Raw genomic sequence first — 6,000 nt, 5'->3', positions numbered from 1 at the left:
ACAAATATTGGAAAACATAACGCCATATTTCGAAACAATAAATAGCGATTTAAATAGCAAAGTCTGGTGGACAGACAAATGCTTGTGCAATAAATCTTTACATAGAAAATTCTACGAAAATATTGGAGAGGAGAGACACTCAAGCAATAGCAATTAAATCAAACATTTTTTGGAACTTTTTGATATTTTTGACGGACGGACATATTATTTACTAACATTTAATATAAAAATATTTTCTTGATTTTTCTGGCAAAAATACTTTGTTTTTGAAACACAACCTGAGCAACAATCATAACCTAGAAAACATTTTGGAAAAAATATACATTACGTCTGGTGGACAGACACAACGATTACATGCATACACTTAACATATCACGTTTTTTTTGGATTTTTTATGAAAATAAGTTTGTCTGTTGGAACGATACAGAGCTTATTACACAACAATACATAACCTGAAATTATTTTTTGGAATTTTTTGTGGAAAAAGTTTGGTGCACAGACATACAAAACTACATAACCTAAATTTCATGCGAAATCTAATAAGAATCCGTTGGACAGACGGCCCATCAACCCAGCATACAAAACGTCGATAATTTTGAAAAAGTATTTTTTGCCAAAGTAGTTAGTCTAACCCTTTAATATATTGTTTCATGATTTCATAAACTTCTATAAATTTTCAGCAACTTTATGTGACCCAAGATATTTCTGTGATTTATTGCAGAAATATTTTGCTGGTAAAAATTTGTTCTTATTAACCACTTTGTGGTAAATTATATTTTTTTTCTTGAATTTTGCGTTGGTTTTTAATCGTTTGGAGACCTGTTGGTATTCCACGTTGCTTGTTTAAACCAAATTACTGTCGTCTACCGCAATTCTTTTGCATTGTTGGAAAAACATTTAGCGTTTACTTAGAATATTTGCCGATTTAGACAAATATTCTGGCTCTACACAAATTAAAACATATTTTTTGGAAAAACAAAAATATTTCGAAAAGCCATAAAATCCTCCTGGTAAAGGATACTTAGAAAGAGATTTTATGCAATTGTGGAATATTCGGATTTACAAATCGTTATTTTTCGACTTTTGGATTTTTGCGGCAATCCAGCAAACATTTTCGACGATGGACTAAATCTCGTTTGGTGGACGGATGAAGCAGCCAATCACTACAAATTTTCCTGGATATTTCTTCAATTTCTCCGACATTTCTTTTTGGACTTGGACTTTTATTCGTTTTTATTCGGTTTTTTCTTCGCTTAATTGATTTTTTCTTCGTTTATAATTGGATCAAGCTACTCTCGTTTGACTTTTTGCTCAATCAAAAATTATTTGCAATCGTTTTAAAAACGATTTTCCTTGAAAATTCAAGATTTTCTCCAGACTTTGGATTGAGGAACTACAGCGGTGATCAGGACTAAGAATATATTTTCAATTTTCTTCAAATATTTTCAAGATTTTCGCGTAGTTTTGGAAAAAAATTGACCCACTATTTCGTTGTCAGCTATTGTAAAGAGAAAACTTTCTAACTTTTGAGAATCAAAAGGTTAAGAAAAGTTCAAATCTTTTTCAAAGTAAGTCCTTTTCGTTGGGCTTCTTTCGGATTTTGTAGAACAACAAAATTTTTGAAAAGTTTCACGCACCATTAGCAAAATGGACAAAACATTATGCGATAAATTCGCGAACAGCGTCAACGATCTTTCGGATTTTATTTCAATTTTTTCAATTACCAATCCAGATGACACCGTGGAAACATTGGAGACAACACGTTTGGAATTAAAATCAAATTGGAGCATAGTAAAGGAGGCTTATATAGCTTGCCGGGAGCATGATACAAAGGAAGGAGAAAAGGTCATTGATAAAAACAAGTTAAGGGAGAAATATATGAAGGTGATGGATTCCTATAAGAAGACTTTGAGTTCAATAAATATTCAATTACAAAATGCTCGTGATAAACAAATGTTGGAGACTACAAAACGAGAATCGTTGGTGACCCAACAAACCACGGAAAAGGAGTTTACTGGTGTATCTCGCTTACCACCATGCGATACAGAGATCTTTAGAGGAGGATATCGGGAGTGGCCCACATTTAGAGATTTATTTACTGCAATTTATATCAAAGGATCAAAACTAAGCAACGTAGAAAAATTATTCCACTTGAAGCAGAAGACCACTGGGGAAGCAAAGGAAATTATTTGTCACGTACCACTAACCAATGATGGTTTTGAGCTTGCATGGAAAAATCTTACTGATCGTTACGAGAATAAACGGATGCAAGTAAATGAGGAAATAAAGACACTTTTTAATCTGCCAGGAGTTTCCGCAGATTCAAGTCACTCCATACAAAAACTACAAAGAACTGTCAATAGCAGCATACAAACTTTGGAATTATTGGAAGTCGATGTCAAAGGATGGGATCCTCTTCTAATATACATTTGCTCTTCAAAATTACCGAGGAATTTTTTGGAGGAATTCGAGAACTCACTTAGCAACTATAAAATACTCCCGAAATGGAAACAATTTGATACTTTTTTAACAAACAAATTCAAAACAATGGAATCAGTTGGAAATGTAAAACCGTCGACTTCGAAATTCAATCAGCAGAAACCACCCACATTCAACAAACCTAGATTTTTTAACACATTTCAAACAAATGTTACAAGGAGTACGAATAATTCTGGAGGAAGACCCAATTCTAGCCAGATACAACAACAGAATAGAACTCAAAATAACAAACAAGTTGCCCAAACATGCCAAGTTTGCAGATCTACACACTTTATACGAGATTGTACAGAATTTCAGAAGAAGAATGTAAATGATAGAATTCATATCGTGAAGACATCTCATTTATGCTACAACTGCTTGTCAGCGAACCATGGAGTAAAGGATTGTAAGAGTCGTTTTGGATGTCGAACTTGTACGATGAGACATCACACTTTGTTACATAAGGGAACGGAAACCCAATCTTCAAATACATACCTAGCTCGAGTGGAGACACAACCTAGAAACAGTGCCGCCACTCATACACAACAACTACAGTCCACAAACAATTTAGAACCAGCAACAGTTACAACTCTGACCCTTCAGGAAAAGCAAATTAGTCAGCAACAACCTGGAGGTACACTACTCTTTACTGCCATGGTACAAATAGAAACCAGAGGACAACTTTATGATGCAAGAGCACTCATAGACTCTGGATCACAATCCACTTTCATTTCGGAAAAACTAAAAAATCTGCTGAAATTACCAACAAAGAACAACTTAGTACATGTCACTGGATTAAATCAATTTGTCTCGGAGACTTCGACGAAATCTTGCCTGTTTACATTGAAATCCAAGTTCGACCCTAGCTTTAAACTGGACGTTTGGGCTCCGGTTTTAAAGACTCTACCATCAAATCTACCACCACAAAACTTAGATAAATCACAACTTCGAGATATAACATCATTGGAGCTAGCTGATCCAAAGTTTTACATCAGTCAACCTATTGACTTACTCATCGGTATGGATATAGGACCTTTGATATTTACACTTGGAATTCCCATGAAAACTTTTGGATCAATTTTAACTCAAAGAACTAAATTTGGATGGATCGTTGGAGGACCCATTCCTGGAAATGTTATCCAAAGAAAACAAATTGCCTTGCTGAATACAACTTCAATTGAGAAAATACTTACACGTTTTTGGGAGGTGGAAGAGACCCCTAAAAAAGTTTTACGGTCAGAAGAAGACCAATTTTGCGAAACCAACTTCATTGATACAACAATACGAAACAAGGATGGAAGATATGTTGTGACTCTCCCATTTAAAAAATGTGAGGAATTGGGAAATTCCCGGAACATTGCCTTAGCACAATTCTATAGAATGGAACGGAAACTTATGAGAACACCCGAAATAAAGGAAGAATATGATAAATCAATTCTCGAATATTTGGAACTTGGGCATATGAGGAAGATCAAGCCTGAGGACATCAATTACACACCAAACTATTATTTGCCACATCACGCAGTAATAAAACCTGATCGAATAACAACAAAACTAAGAGTCGTATTCAATGCTTCGTGCCCATCATCGAATAAAACAAGTCTCAATGACATATTATTTCCTGGACCCATACTACAACAGGACTTAGTACTACAAATTTTGAAATGGAGATTTTTCAAATATGCTTTCAACGCCGACATCACGAAGATGTATCGGCAAATACTTTTGGATTCAAAGCAAACAAAATACCAAAGGATTTTATTCAGAAAATCACCGGCAGAACCTGTAGAGGATTTCGAGTTATTAACAGTAACTTTTGGAGTAAATTGCGCGCCATTTTTAGCATTGAGAACGCTCATTAAGTTAGCAGAGGATATTAAAGACCTACACCCGAAAGCAGCAGAGATAATATTAAATAACTTATACGTTGATGATGTATTGGCTGGCGGTCATACATTAGAACAAGCGATCACGGCCAGAAAGGAATTAGTCTCAGCTTTGGACTCTGCTGGTTTTACGCTCATGAAATGGGCTTCGAATGATCATAACGTTATAAAGGATATTCCGGAGGAAAAGTTACTACCACTGAATTGGTTGGATATTTCTGAGGATGCTTCCACAAAAACACTGGGCATTAGATGGAATATTTCTGGAGATTTCTTCTCTTTTACGCCACCACAAATGGAAAATCAAGACAAATATACAAAACGAGAAGTTTTATCAACAATAGCCAAATTGTTTGACCCATGTGGATGGCTCGTGGTAGTAGTAGCGAAGCTTATTATGCAGCAAATCTGGCTGGATAAAATCGATTGGGATGATTCACTGAAGCCAGTAACTCATATGAATTGGAAAAATTTCGTCATAAATAGCCAAAAGATTGAAAAACTCAAGGTTCCAAGATGGATAAAATTCACATTAGATGGCTCTGTAGAAATTCACGGATTCTGTGACGCATCCGAAAGCGCATATGGAGCTGCGATTTACGTACGCATTGAAAATAATGATCACAGCACTCATACCTTCTTATTAGCCGCCAAGACACGAGTAGCTCCGATAAAAAAGCTTTCTATTCCTCGACTTGAACTCTGCGGTACGGTTCTGTTGCCTAAATTGGCAGTTTCCATAACGAACAATTTACAAATAGCCAACTTTTCGACCCAATTTTGGACAGATTCCACAATTGTTTTGGCGTGGTTGAAAAAGCCTCCTTGTCACTGGAGCACATTCGTGGGAAATAAAGTATCGGAGATCTCTGAGAGTGTTGGCCAAGAGAATTGGAGGCATGTTGACTCGGAGGACAATCCAGCGGATTTAGCAAGTCGAGGATGTTCGCCTGCCGACTTGAAGACTCAGGACCTCTGGTGGCATGGACCTCATTGGCTCAAAATGCCCAAAGAAAAATGGCCATCGAATCAAATACTAAGCAAAAGCTGTTAGAACTCTCACGCTTTTTGAGGAAAAGGATGACCCTCTAAAAAACTTCTCATCGCTAGCAAAGGTTTACAGATCATATGCGTATGCCTTACGTCTTTGGAAAAATACCGGATCAAACCGACAACAACTTAGAATATCTTCAACGGAGCTTTCAGCTACCGAGATTCAAGATGGAAAACGAGCTAGCATAATACAGACTCAAAAGTTCTTCTATTTGAATGAATATGAATCATTGGAGAAAAAGACTCGGATTTCATCGACAAGTTCGCTTTTGACACTAAATCCATTTTTAGACTCGAAAGGAATATTGAGAGCCAATGGAAGATTGGTACAATCTACAGCACTTACATACAATGAGCGCCATCCAATAATTTTGCCGCACGGAGCGGTCTTTAGTCAGTTATTGGTCGACTTTGTTCATAAACTCACGTTACATGGTGGAAATCAATTGATGACCCGAATAATAAGATCCGAATTTTGGATATTTGGATTGAAATCGCTGGTCAAAAAGACACTTCGGAATTGTAAAACATGCATAATACATAAAAAGAGGACACAGGAACAAATAATGGCCTCTCTTCCGCC

The sequence above is a fragment of the Musca autumnalis genome, unplaced genomic scaffold (genome assembly GCF_047663935.1).
Source record: "Musca autumnalis isolate F117 unplaced genomic scaffold, ASM4766393v1 scaffold_2, whole genome shotgun sequence".
Taxonomy (NCBI): Eukaryota; Metazoa; Arthropoda; class Insecta; order Diptera; family Muscidae; genus Musca; species Musca autumnalis.
The sequence above is the reverse complement of the archived record's forward strand: the minus strand, read 5'-3'. Positions refer to the sequence as shown.